Source organism: Pristiophorus japonicus, chromosome 1 (genome assembly GCF_044704955.1).
Source record: "Pristiophorus japonicus isolate sPriJap1 chromosome 1, sPriJap1.hap1, whole genome shotgun sequence".
NCBI classification, from domain to species: Eukaryota; Metazoa; Chordata; class Chondrichthyes; family Pristiophoridae; genus Pristiophorus; species Pristiophorus japonicus.
Genome location: NC_091977.1, coordinates 476,934,871 through 476,949,106, shown reverse-complemented (window position 1 = coordinate 476,949,106; position 14,236 = coordinate 476,934,871). Strand labels below are relative to the sequence as shown.

General features: G+C 49.1%; 4 non-coding genes across 4 annotated transcripts; all 4 read right to left on the bottom strand.

Annotated features, from left to right (window-relative positions):
- Nucleotides 1-8,212: 8,212 nt before the first annotated feature.
- Nucleotides 8,213-8,285, bottom strand: trnam-cau (transfer RNA methionine (anticodon CAU)). The gene has a single exon. It is a non-coding gene; the product is annotated as a tRNA-Met (tRNA).
- An 88-nt stretch (nucleotides 8,286-8,373) lies between these two features.
- trnar-acg (transfer RNA arginine (anticodon ACG)) lies at nucleotides 8,374-8,446 on the bottom strand. The gene has a single exon. It is a non-coding gene; the product is annotated as a tRNA-Arg (tRNA).
- A 1,150-nt stretch (nucleotides 8,447-9,596) lies between these two features.
- On the bottom strand, nucleotides 9,597-9,669 carry trnar-acg (transfer RNA arginine (anticodon ACG)). Its single transcript has one exon. It is a non-coding gene; the product is annotated as a tRNA-Arg (tRNA).
- A 3,635-nt stretch (nucleotides 9,670-13,304) lies between these two features.
- On the bottom strand, nucleotides 13,305-13,377 carry trnar-acg (transfer RNA arginine (anticodon ACG)). The gene has a single exon. It is a non-coding gene; the product is annotated as a tRNA-Arg (tRNA).
- Nucleotides 13,378-14,236: the final 859 nt, after the last annotated feature.

The following is a 14,236-nucleotide window of genomic DNA, read 5'->3' as shown; positions in this document are numbered from 1 at the left end:
AGTGTTTTTGTGAGATAATTACAGGTTTTATTAGAGCGGTAAGATGTTCGGGTAAAGGGGAATTGCACAGTCAAAATGTACAATATAATCCTGCAAGTTTGTCATGTTTTCCTTCACAGTGAGGTGGACAGTGGAGGGTTCAGGAATGGGGACAATCCATTCCTGGGCCACTTGAACTGATGCCTCAGGTTTGAAGCAAAAACTGCTACACTAGAGTGTAGAGTGGGACTGGGATGAGGGTTGCGAGGCAGCATTTAATCAGCTCAAGAAGGACTTGCAGACTGCGCCAGCCTTGGGAGCGATAGATGTAGGAAAGGAGTTTTTCCTGGAGGTGGCAGCCAGCGGGGACCGTTTGAGCTCAGTGCTGCTTCAAGAGTGGCACGGCCAGTTGAGGCCGGTGGTTTACTCCTCCAGGATCCTCACAGATGTGGAGAAGGGGTACTCCAACTGTGAGAGACACCTCCTAGCCACACACCTACTCGAACACTCCTAACCCACCACACACCTACTCAGATGCTCCTAGATGGGAGGATTAAGGACGGGACGGTGAGCAGTGCCCGCATTGCTCGCTGGACCCTGCTCCTCTCCCAGATGGACCTCAGATTAGAAGGCCCCCGCGAGCCAAGGCTCGCAGCCAACCTAATCTACCCAGGGAAAGCTCACAGGTGCTCCATAGAAGGGGTATGGGAGGTGAACATTGGCCTTCGGGTGGGGTTACACCCTACAGGCCGGGACATCTACATGGACGGGTCCAGCACGGTATCTGCTGGCGAACGACTCACTGGGTGCGGAGTCTATGACCCAAGGGCAGATATTGCCCTGGCAATCAAGCTCCCCAGCACCATGAGCGCCCAGCATGCTGAACTGTCCGCCATAATGTACGTGGTGACTCACCCCGAGGAATTCCCCACCCCGTACACGATTTGCTCGGACAGTATGTTCACCTGCAATTCATGTACGGAGTACCTGGCTATCTGGTCCCGTCGCGGATACACATCCGCTGACGGGAGACCCCTGGCAATCAAGCCCCTGCTGGAGAAAATCATGACAGCGGTGGGGGAAGAGGGAAAGGTCGACATACATAAGGTGAAGGCCCATTCAAAAACCGAACCCCGTGCAGAGGGAAACCAACAGGCTGACAAACTGGCCAAAGAAGGTGCCCGCACGGGAAAGTTCTGGAACCCCTGTGACACCGGCCGCATAGCAGCGGTCAAGAATAAGAACAGGGCAGCAGGGAGTACAGGGATAGCTTTGGCCCCGGACTTAAAAACAGTTCAGGCACAGGACCCAGTCCTGAAAGCTGTCCGAAACGCGTTAGCTAGAGGAGAGAGAGTAGAAGGTCCGTATGGCACAGCAGCCATTACCGTTAAGGAAGGCATGCTGTTTAAAGAGGGACAATGGGTCATGCTGCAGCAGCACCAGAGGGAATTCCTAAAACTGACCCATGAGGGTCCAGGAGCGGGACACCCCGGGCCTGAGACCACCTGGCAACGGGTGGAACAGGCAGGATGGTGGCCGGGACTCAGGGAGGACGTCCGCGAGTTCTGTGCGAACTGCCTGGTGTGTGCTGCGAACAACCCTGACCCCCAGAAAACGAAGGTGTCCCTAGGACACGTCAGGAGGGTAGAGGGACCATGGCAGTCAATCCAAATTGACTACATCGGGCCCCTACCCACCGCCCAGGGAGGCAACAAATACTGCCTAGTCCTGGTGGACGTGTTCTCAAAATGGGTTGAAGCCTTCCCCTGCCGAACAGCCACCGCACTAGCTAAGATTCTAGTGAGGGAAGTGTTCTCCCGATGGGGACTCCCACAGTATGTGGAGTCGGACCAGGGGAGCCATTTCACCGGGCAGGTAATACAGGCAACCCTTAAGGTGCTCGGCATTAAGGGGAAATGGCACGTTGCCCACAATCCACAGTCATCTGGTATTGTGGAGCGTTTAAACCGCACCATTAAAGAAAGGCTGCGGAAGGAAACGGGAGACTCACCCCAAAAGTGGGTGGAGGTCTTACCATTGGTCCTAATGGGGATCCGAGCCAGCCAGTCAAAGAGCACTGGGTATTCCCCACACGAGCTCATGACTGGCCGGTTCATGCGGACCCCCACCTATGTCCCAGCCCTGGTGCTCACAGAAGGTCAGCTCAGAGAGATGAACCGGGACCGGTTTGTCAGGAACCTGTTTGAACACCTCAAACAGATTCACTGGCAGGCTGCTCGTAACATGGGCAGACAGCATCAGAGTAACCGATTGCTGCTAGAACCCAGCAAACACCACGAATGGGAGATCGGGGACCAGGTCATGGTGAGAAACTATGCTCGGGTCGGGGTTTTTGAAGCATTATATATGGGGCCATACAGCATTGTCGACAAGGCAAGCCCGATGGTCTATGCCATAAAGCTGCCCCGCCGTACTAAGTGGTTCCACATCAACCAGTGCAAGCTGTACAACCCAGGGTCAGCCAAGCACAGAGGGCAGCCGGGAGGGGTGAACCGTCCTCAGGACAGGGACCCTCCGTTGGCCGCCCCCGACGGTGGAGGGCCCACAGGGAATGTGGCAGGCTCAGAAACCGTGCCTATAGTGGGGGTGAATTGCAGTACTGGAGGGGCTATCCCACCCATCGTTTGGGATTCGGACGCACCCCCAGTAACCCAAGCCCTGAGAAGGACCCTCCGTACACCACGGCCAAAGATACTGTGGTCACCGGCATCTGAGCCTCAGCGATTCTACCCTATGAGAAGGGCAGCCCGACAGGAAAGGCCGAAGGTAAGAAGTACAGAGGCCGCTCAGAGTAGGGACCACCAGCCAGCCGCCTCCAGCGGTGAGGGTCTCACAGGAGCAGTAGCAACGAGCTGTCCCAGAGACAAGGGTCTCCAGCTCACCGGCTGCGGGGAAACCCTAGCATCCAGGTGGCTATCAGGCCGCACAAGGCATGGGCCTGACAGGGACGAACCAGGCCACCCGGAGACGGGTGGCGGTTGTACATAGCTCTAATTTTAGTTTAAGGCAGCACTGTACCATTTTACATTTTAAGGTTTAGTTTAGAATTGAGGTTAATGTTGCAGTAATGTTTAGGTGATTATTTTGAGTTTGTCTTGTGTGTCAACCAACCTGAGAGCAGTTCTCAAGGGCAGGATCCAGACATTACCGGGTGATGGACAAACCTCAGGAGACCAATTGATGTTGTTTAATTTTAATCTATGTTTTTTTTCTTCTGTAATGTAGTTGTACGTTGCCTATATGCTGATGAATATAATGTAACTAAAATGAAATGTAACTGTGCTGAAATGCAATTGTGGTGATTGAACCCCCTCCAAGCTGGGAGGGTATAAGTGTAAAAAGTTTGTACCTGTAAAGAGAAAAGTGTGCATCTATGGTGATGTTGCATAAGTGTAATGCATTTTGGGTATTAGTTTAGTTAATTTACGGGGAAGGTTATCTCTTGGGAGTCAGGAACTTTGCTCACCTCGAAGATGATATCATAAGTGATATGGTATCACAGGGGGAAATGTAGAATTTACCAATATCTCGCGAAGATTCCAGATACCTTTCCCCTACAGAGGAGAAGAATCCTTTTCTTGGATTTTAAAATGAGTTTAAAGGGGCAGACGAAGCCTGCGGGGGATAAAAGGGGATGCATTCATGGAGACCCCCCCAGTGTTTGGACTCATAGGAAAGGGAATTCAAAATGGACCTAAATTACAGAAGCTTGAGATCCCCTAAACATCTATGGGAAGGAGCATATCAATTTTAAGATTCTACAACATTTTGGCTGCGAAAAAGAGTTACCAAATACAGGAGGTGGGGCCAAATTCGTGCATTAAGGACTGCAGGCTATTCACCCTCGAAGAGATAATCAAATTACCCAATCAAGCACAATGGAAATCATGGTCAAGAAACTGGACAATCCTAAAACAATGCAAAACCAGTGATAGCACACTCTCACACCCTAATCGAGTTACTGCTGACAAAGGAGACATTTGAAAATCAATGTACAGAACAGTTTAAACAGAGCCCAAGAGATTTGATGGGAGATAACGGAGCCTTATTTTGGGATATATCTATCCCCCAGTTTTACAAGGAAAAACGAGCATAACACAGAAACTAGCAGAACACAGGAGAGAAGCAGAACAAAGCTTGCAGAACACAGACTAGCAGAAATCAGAACGAAGCAGAAAACAGACTCGAAAGGAACACAGACACAGACAAGCAGCCTGCTTGCTCTACAGTGAAGAAATGGAATAGTGAAGGAAACTACCAGAACTCATCAGGAACTGACCGAGCACGAGGCCCACGAAACGGAAGGTTGTCAGCAACCAAATTGACAACCACTCTACAATCTACTTCTGAACGGCCAACGGGGGGAGAAATTACCAAAAGGGACTAACTAAAACTACTGCTAACCAAAGAAAGTGGGTATTTATCCCATACATCCGAAACGCAACTTACCGCATCAACAGAGGCACCCCAACTGAAGACTACGCAGTCTGAAGTCCTCTCCTCCGTCCGGGGTGCGGCTCGCCTAGAAGGCCAAGTGCAGCGAACCCCGAAACCACGATTTACCGGCAACTGTCTAAAGGGATTGGTGAGCATAGCCCCTGAACCCTCAGAGCGAAAACTTAGTTAGTTCGGGGAATTGGGAGGGGGGAGGCTGGGATAACTTGTGTAAATGTATCTGTATTCTTGTTTTACCCCATTTCGAGTTTAAGCTGTATTCTTTTCCCCACAGGCTGTAATTTGACATTTTATTCAATGTGTTGTACCCCTCAGTGTGTATTGGTCTGTGTGTGTTATTAAAGGTGTGCCTTTTACTTCTTTTTAAACACAATAAAGCCATACCTGCTTCCTACCTTGAAACCGATTGTCTGTCCAAGTCTGTCACAGTCCCTTTATAATTCCAGTGTCTAGAACCTGTAAGGGGTGGTTTGCAGGGGGTCAGCTTTCCCTTCTGACCTTATACGAGCGGTTCCGAATCGCTCCCACACCCTTGGTTCTAGACACTGGAATTATGAAGGGACTGTGACAGACTTGGACAGACAATCGGTTTCAAGGTAGGAAGCAGGTATGGCTTTATTGTGTTTAAAAAAGAAGTAAAAGGCACACCTTTAATAACACACACAGACCAATACACACTGAAGGGTACAACACATTGAATAAAATGTCAAATTACAGCCTGTGGGGAAAAGAATACAGCTTAAACTCTAAATGGGGTAAAGAGGAGAATGCAGATACATTTATACAAGTTATCCCAGCCTCCCCCCTCCCAATTCCCCGAACTAATTAAGTTTTCGCTCTGAGGGTTCAGGGGCTATGCTCACCAATCCCTTTAGACAGTTGCCGGTGAATCACGGTTTCGGGGTTTGCTGCACTTGCCCTTCTAGGCGAGCCGTACCCCGGACGGAGAAGAGGACTTCGGACTGCGTCGTCTTCGGTTGGGGTGCATCCGTTGATGCGGTAAGTTGCGTTTCGGATGTACGGGAAAAGTACCCACTTTCTTTGGTTTCAGTTAGTTCTTTTAGGTAATTTCTCACCAGTTGGCTGTTCAGCCGTAGATTGTAGAGTGGAAATAAATGTCGATTCTTTGGTTTTTGATGAGTTGGTTTTGGTTGGTCGTTTCGTTGGTTGTGGTGGCCCGGGTTTGTCAATTTGGTTGCTGACAACCTTCCATTTCATGGGCCTTGTGCTCAGTCGGTCCTTGACGATTTCTTATAGGTTCCTTCACGACTCCATTTCTTCACTCCCCAGCTCCGGCTGCTTGTGTCTGTCTGTGTTTGAGTCTGTGCTCTGCTTCGTTCTGTGTTCTGCTAGCTGTGCTCTGCTAGAGTCTGTGTGAGTTACAGTCTGTGTTCTGCTAGTTCCCTATGTTCTGCTAGTTTCTGTGTTCTGCTAGCGTCTGTGCGAGTTACACTCTGTGTTCTGCTAGTCTTTCCTTGTAAAACTGGGGGATAAATATATCCCCAAAAAAAGGCTCCGTTATCTCCCATCAAATCTCTTGGGCTCTGTTTAAACTGTTCTGTCCATTGATTTTCAAATGTCTCCTTTGTCAGCAGTAACTCGATTAGGGTGTGAGAATGTGCTACCACTGGTTTTGCATTGTTTTAGGATTGTCCAGTTTTTCTGACCATGATTTCCATTGTGCTTGATTGGGTAATTCGATTATCTCTTAGAGGGTGAATAGCCTGGGGTCTTTAATACACAAATTTGCTTCAGAGGTTGGCCCCACCGCCTTTATTTGGTAACTCTTTTTTGCAGCCAAAATGTTGTAGAATCTTAAAATTGATATGCTCCTTCCCATAGATGTTTAGGGGATCTCAAGCTTCTGTAATTTAGGTCCATTTTGAATTCCCTTTCCTATGAGTCCAAACACTGGGGGGGGTCTCCATGAATGCATCCCCTTTTATCCCCCGCAGGCTTCGTCTGCCCCTTTAAACTCATTTTAAAATCCCAGAAAGGGATTCTTCTCCTCTGTAGGGGAAAGGTACCTGAAATCTTTGCGAGATATTGGTAAATTCTACAAACCAAGGTTGTGGGAGCGATTCAGAACCGCTCATATAAGGTCAGAATGGAAAGCTGACCCTCTGCAAACCACCCCTTACACCCAGTCTGTGAAAAATAGCTGCGCCATCAGCAAGTACACAGGACGGGCAGATTAAAAGGCATGCGGCAGACAATCACCAAAGATAGGAACCTCTGTCGCATCCCTTCGATTGACAGGTGGGAGAGCGGAGCAGTGCAGTAGAAAACAAAGCAAAGCAAAGTCGTCCTTAGGTAGTTGGTTGCACTCCGGCTTGAAGCAGTGAGTATTCTTTTGAAGTAAGTATTTGTGTGGTAAGTGGCAATTCGCTGAAGGCAGAGCTCTTAATATGACGAGCAGCTTACAGCTGAACATGTTGCAGCTGAGGCACAAGACAGTGCCTTCGCCATTTTGCTTGAACACTTGTATCTGTGTGTCAGCAGGGAGTGCCTTTGAGCAGCAATGCATTTTTAAAAAAATATTTCAAAATATACTTTATTCATTAAAAAATCTGTACAGTACATTCAAAGGCATTTCAATACTTGTAGCTGCGGTCAGCGTTCCCATACACTATTATTTGGGTGCTGACGGCAGTTCCGTTGGTTACATTTCCTTGTTTTCCAGTTCAAGTGCAACACGGTCCAATGCGGGATACCTTGTAGTACATGCAAACAAATTACATTTCATGTGTCACTATACAGTACACGGAATGGGTGACGGTACATTTACATTTTTTTTTTCTTTTCAACATGCATTTCGCAACAGACCTTGCATTGTACATGGCACTACATAGGTGTTTACAGATCATGGTGCTCCATGTATACAAAAAGCAAATTACAAATACAGCCTGAGGGGAGTTGTGTACTGATTCCTGCCCCCGGGTTTTCCATGGCAGAAGGGCTTTAAACTGGCCCTTCCCCACCGTGCCTTTGCGGCGACTGTACCAATTTTAAGTGCGTCCCTCAGCACGTAATCCTGGATCTTGGATTGCGCCAGTCTGCAACACGCAAACGTGGACATCTCCTTGCTCTGGAGAACCAGCAAGTTTCGGCAAGCAGCACTGCATGAAAAGAGGCAGCACTTTCTTTCAGGCAAAGCCTCAGGCAATAGAATCATCTGTCCATCAGTCAGACAGGCCTCTCGCCTGCTCCCTCACGCTCGTGGCGGCTGCGACGTTGCGCTCAACTCGCTTCCCTTTCGCAGGCTCGAGCTCTTCTCGGCGTCTTTCACCATATCCATGGCTTCCAGTCCTGCCCTTGCTCGCCTGCTATTGCTCAGTAACGTCGATTGGAGCAAAGCATGAAAAATGTTCTGGGAGCAGGCCAACCTGAAGCAGGAGATTTCTGCTGGTCGTGGAAGCGAGGAGGCAAGTGATAAGGGGCTAGTCAGATGCAAACTGGGAGCTGATGCCAGATGTGAATGGGGAATTTGCTCAAATGGGAGAGTGCTTGCTTTGCATGTGTGAGGCAGTGGGATCAATGCCTGCATTCTTCACTGTTCTTTTGGCTCGGTTAATTGTTCAGACACAAGAGTTGTGTCAGGTGTGGGTGAGCCCATCTGCTTCTGAAGGTCACCGCAGGCTGAAGGACATCAAATCCTTTGGTGTGCTATCGCAGCAAAACTTCGCAATTTTTGCATGCATGCAGCTGAAATGGAAAGCTGAGGTGAAAGAAGGAAAAACATCTTTACAAGTATCAATGCCTTTTCTGAGGATTGAACTCAGGACCTTCAGATTATGAGACTGATGTGCTGCCTACTGCACTAAGAAGGCACTTACCAGTTTAAGAGCTGGACAGTTTGACCAAATATGTTCGCCTACGTGGCATCCAAAGCCATAATGCAAAGATTGCAAAAATACTCGAGCCAGGTAGGAGTCGAACCTACAATCTTCTGATCCGTAGTCAGACGCGTTATCCATTGCGCCACTGGCCCAGTCTGTGAAAAATAGCTGCGACATCAGCAGGTGCACAGGACGGGCAGATTACAAGGCATGCGGCAGACAATCACCAAAGAGAGGCACCTCTGTCGCATCCCTTCGATTCACAGGTGGGAGAGCGGAGCAGTGCAGTAGAAAACAAAGCAAAGCAAAGTCGTGCTTAGGTAGTTGGTTGCACTCTGGCTTGAAGCAGTGAGCATTCTTTTGAAGTATGTATGTGTGTGGTAAGTGGCAATTCGCTGAAGGCAGAGCTCTTAATATGACGAGCAGTTTACAGCTGAACATGTTGCAGCTGAGGCACAGGACAGTGCCTTCGCCGTTTTGCTTGAACACTTGCATCTGTGTGTCAGCAGGGAGTGCCTTTGAGCAGCAATGCATGAAAAGAGGCAGCACTTTCTTTCAGGCAAAGCCTCAGGCAATAGAATCATCTGTCCATCAGTCAGACAGGCCTCTCACTTGCTCCCTCACGCTCGTGGCGGCTCAACTCGCTTCCCTTCCGCAGGCTCGAGCTCTTCTTGGCGTCTTTCACCATATCCGTGGCTTCCAGTCCTGCCCTTGCTCGCTTGCTATTGCTCAGTAACGTCGATTGGAGCAAAGCATGAAAAGTGTTCAGGGAGCAGGCCAACCTGAAGCAGGAGATTTCTGCTGGTCGTGGAAGCGAGGAGGCAAGTGATAAGGGGCGAGTCAGATGCAAACTGGGAGCTAATACCAGATGTGAATGGGGAATTTGCTCAAATGGGAGAGCGCTTACTTTGCATGTGTGAGACAGTGGGATCAATGCCTGCATTCTCCACTGTTCTTTTGGCTCAGTTAATAGTTCAGACACAAGAGTTGTGTCAAGTGTGGTTGAGCCCATCTGCTTCTGAAGGTCACCGCAGGCTGAGGGACATCAAATCCTTTGGTGTGCTGTCGCAGCAAAACTTCTCGATTTTTGCATGCATGCAGCTGAAATGGAAAGAAGGAAAGACATCTTTACAAGTATCAATGCCTTCTCTCAGGATTGAATTGAGGACCTTCAGATAATGAGACTGACGTGCTGCCTACTGCACTAAGAAGGCACTTACCAGTTTAAGAGCTGGACAGTTTGACCAAATATGTTCGCTTACGTGGCATCCAAAGCCATAATACACAGATTGCAAAAATACTCCAGCCAGGTAGGAGTCGAACCTACAATCTTCTGATCCGTAGTCAGACGTGTTATCCATTGCACCACTGGCCCAGTCTGTGAAAAATAGCTGCGACATCAGCAGGTGCACAGGACGGGCAGATTACAAGGCATGAGGCAGACAATCACCAAAGAGAGGCACCTCTGTCGCATCCCTTCGATTCACAGGTGGGAGAGCGGAGCAGTGCAGTAGAAAAAAAAGCAAAGCAAAGTCGTCCTGAGGTAGTTGGTTGCACTCCGGCTTGAAGCAGTGAGCATTCTTTTGAAGTATGTATGTGTGTGCTAAGTGGCAATTCGCTGAAAGCAGTGCTCTTAATATGACGAGCAGTTTACAGCTGAACATGTTGCAGCTGAGGCACAGGACAGTGCCTTCGCCGTTTTGCTTGAACACTTGCATCTGTGTGTCAGCAGGGAGTGCCTTTGAGCAGCAATGCATGAAAAGAGGCAGCACTTTCTTTCAGGCAAAGCCTCAGGCAATAGAATCATCTGTCCATCAGTCAGACAGGCCTCTCGCTTGCTCCCTCACGTTCGTGGCGGCTGCGACATTACGCTCAACTCGCTTCCCTTCCGCAGGCTCGAGCTCTTCTTGGAATCTTTCACCATATCCGTGGCTTCCAGTCCTGCCCTTGCTCGCTTGCTATTGCTCAGTAACGTCGATTGGAGCAAAGCATGAAAAGTGTTCAGGGAGCAGGCCAACCTGAAGCAGGAGATTTCTGCTGGTCGTGGAAGGGAGGAGGCCAGTGATAAGGGGCGATTCAGATGCAAACTGGGAGCTAATACCAGATGTGAATGGGGAATTTGCTCAAATGGGAGAGCGCTTACTTTGCATGTGTGAGGCAGTGGGATCAATGCCTGCATTCTCCACTGTTCTTTTGGCTCAGTGAATAGTTCAGACACAAGAGTTGTGTCAGGTGTGGGTGAGCCCATCTGCTTCTGAAGGTCACCGCAGGCTGAGGGACATCAAATCCTTTGGTGTGCTGTCGCAGCAAAACTTCTCGATTTTTGCATGCATGCAGCTGAAATGGAAAGAAGGAAAAACATCTTTACAAGTATCAATGCCTTTTCTAAGGATTGAACTCAGGACCTTCAGATTATGAGACTGACGTGCTGCCTACTGCACTAAGAAGGTACTTACCTGTTTAAGAGCTGGACAGTTTGACCACATATGTTCGCTTACGTGGAATCCAAAGCCGTAATGCAAAGATTGCAAAAATACTCAAGCCAGGTAGGAGTCGAACCTACAATCTTCTGATCCGTAGTCAGACGTATTATCCATTGCGCCACTGGCCCAGTCTGTGAAAAATAGCTGCGACATCAGCAGGTGCACAGGACGGGCAGATTACAAGGCATGAGGCAGACAATCACCAAAGAGAGGCACCTCTGTCGCATCCCTTCGATTCACAGGTGGGAGAGCGGAGCAGTGCAGTAGAAAACAAAGCAAAGCAAAGTCGTGCTTAGGTAGTTGGTTGCACTGCGGCTTGAAGCAGTGAGCATTCTTTTGAAGTATGTATGTGTGTGGTAAGTGGCAATTCGCTGAAGGCAGAGCTCTTAATATGACGAGCAGTTCACAGCTGAACATGTTGCAGCTGAGGCACAGGACAGTGCCTTCGCCGTTTTGCTTGAACACTTGCATCTGTGTGTCAGCAGGGTGTGCCTTTGAGCAGCAATGCATGAAAAGAGGCAGCACTTTCTTTCAGGCAAAGCCTCAGGCAATAGAATCATCTGTCCATCAGTCAGACAGGCCTCTCGCTTGCTCCCTCACGCTCGTGGCGGCTGCGACGTTACGCTCAACTCGCTTCCCTTCCGCAGGCTCGAGCTCTTCTTGGCGTCTTTCACCATATCCGTGGCTTCCAGTGCTGCCCTTGCTCGCCTGCTATTGCTCAGTAACGTCGATTGGAGCAAAGCATGAAAAGTGTTCAGGGAGCGGGCCAACCTGAAGCAGGAGATTTCTGCTGGTCGTGGAAGCGAGGAGGCAAGTGATAAGGGGCGAGTCAGATGCAAACTGGGAGCTAATACCAGATGTGAATGAGGAATTTGCTCAAATGGGAGAGCGCTTACTTTGCATGTGTGAGACAGTGGGATCAATGCCTGCATTCTCCACTGTTCTTTTGGCTCAGTTAATAGTTCAGACACAAGAGTTGTGTCAGGTGTGGGTGAGCCCATCTGCTTCTGAAGGTCACCGCAGGCTGAGGGACATCAAATCCTTTGGTGTGCTGTCGCAGCAAAACTTCTCGATTTTTGCATGCATGCAGCTGAAATGGAAAGAAGGAAAAACATCTTTACAAGTATCAATGCCTTCTCTAAGGATTGAACTGAGGACCTTTAGATAACGAGACTGACGTGCTGCCTAATGCACTAAGAAGGCACTTACCAGTTTAAGAGCTGGACAGTTTGACCAAATATGTTCGCTTACGTGGCATCCAAAGCCATAATGCAAAGATTGCAAAAATACTCGAGCCAGGTAGGAGTCGAACCTACAATCTTCTGATCCGTCGTCAGACGCGTTATCCATTGTGCCACTGGCCCAGTCTGTGAAAAATAGCTGCGACATCAGCAGGTGCACAGGACGGGCAGATTACAAGGCATGAGGCAGACAATCACCAAAGAGAGGCACCTCTGTCGCATCCCTTCGATTCACAGGTGGGAGAGCGGAGCAGTGCAGTAGAAAACAAAGCAAAGCAAAGTCGTGCTTAGGTAGTTGGTTGCACTCCGGCTTGAAGCAGTGAGCATTCTTTTGAAGTATGTATGTGTGTGGTAAGTGGCAATTCGCTGAAGGCAGAGCTCTTAATATGACGAGCAGTTTACAGCTGAACATGTTGCAGCTGAGGCACAGGACAGTGCCTTCGCCGTTTTGCTTGAACACTTGCATCTGTGTGTCAGCAGGGAGTGCCTTTGAGCAGCAATGCATGAAAAGAGGCAGCACTTTCTTTCAGGCAAAGCCTCAGGCAATAGAATCATCTGTCCATCAGTCAGAAAGGGCTCTCGCTTGCTCCCTCACGCTCGTGGCGGCTGCGACATTACGCTCAACTCGCTTCCCTTCCGCAGGCTCGAGCTCTTCTTGGTATCTTTCACCATATCCGTGGCTTCCAGTCCTGCCCTTGCTCGCTTGCTATTGCTCAGTAACGTCGATTGGAGCAAAGCATGAAAATTGTTCAGGGAGCAGGCCAACCTGAAGCAGGAGATTTCTGCTGGTCGTGGAAGGGAGGAGGCCAGTGATAAGGGGCGATTCAGATGCAAACTGGGAGCTAATACCAGATGTGAATGGGGAATTTGCTCAAATGGGAGAGCGCTTACTTTGCATGTGTGAGGCAGTGGGATCAATGCCTGCATTCTCCACTGTTCTTTTGGCTCAGTTAATAGTTCAGACACAAGAGTTGTGTCAGGTGTGGGTGAGCCCATCTGCTTCTGAAGGTCACCGCAGGCTGAGGGACATCAAATCCTTTGGTGTGCTGTCGCAGCAAAACTTCTCGATTTTTGCATGCATGCAGCTGAAATGGAAAGAAGGAAAAACATCTTTACAAGTATCAATGCCTTTTCTAAGGATTGAACTCAGGACCTTCAGATTATGAGACTGACGTGCTGCCTACTGCACTAAGAAGGTACTTACGTGTTTAAGAGCTGGACAGTTTGACCACATATGTTCGCTTACGTGGAATCCAAAGCCATAATGCAAAGATTGCAAAAATACTCAAGCCAGGTAGGAGTCGAACCTACAATCGTCTGATCCGTAGTCAGACGCGATATCCATTGCGCCACTGGCCCAGTTTGTGAAAAATAGCTGCGACATCAGCAGGTGCACAGGACGGGCAGATTACAAGGCATGAGGCAGACAATCACCAAAGAGAGGCACCTCTGTCGCATCCCTTCGATTCACAGGTGGGAGAGCGGAGCAGTGCAGTAGAAAACAAAGCAAAGCAAAGTCGTGCTTAGGTAGTTGGTTGCACTGCGGCTTGAAGCAGTGAGCATTCTTTTGAAGTATGTATGTGTGTGGTAAGTGGCAATTCGCTAAAGGCAGAGCTCTTAATATGACGAGCAGTTTACAGCTGAACATGTTGCAGCTGAGGCACAGGACAGTGCCTTCGCCGTTTTGCTTGAACACTTGCATCTGTGTGTCAGCAGGGAGTGCCTTTGAGCAGCAATGCATGAAAAGAGGCAACACTTTCTTTCAGGCAAAGCCTCAGGCAATAGAATCATCTGTCCATCAGTCAGATAGGCCTCTCGCTTGCTCCCTCACGCTCGTGGCGGCTGCGACGTTGCGCTCAACTCGCTTCCCTTCCGCAGGCTCGAGCTCTTCTTGGCGTCTTTCACCATATCCGTGGCTTCCAGTCCTGCCCTTGCTCGCTTGCTATTGCTCAGTAACGTCGATTGGAGCAAAGCATGAAAAGTGTTCAGGGAGCAGGCCAACCTGAAGCAGGAGATTTCTGCTGGTCGTGGAAGCGAGGAGGCAAGTGATAAGGGGCGAGTCAGGTGCAAACTGGGAGCTAATACCAGATGTGAATGGGGAATTTGCTCAAATGGGAGAGCGCTTACTTTGCATGTGTGAGGCAGTGGGATCAATGCCTGCATTCTCCACTGTTCTTTTGGCTCAGTTAATAGTTCAGACACAAGAGTTGTGTCAGGT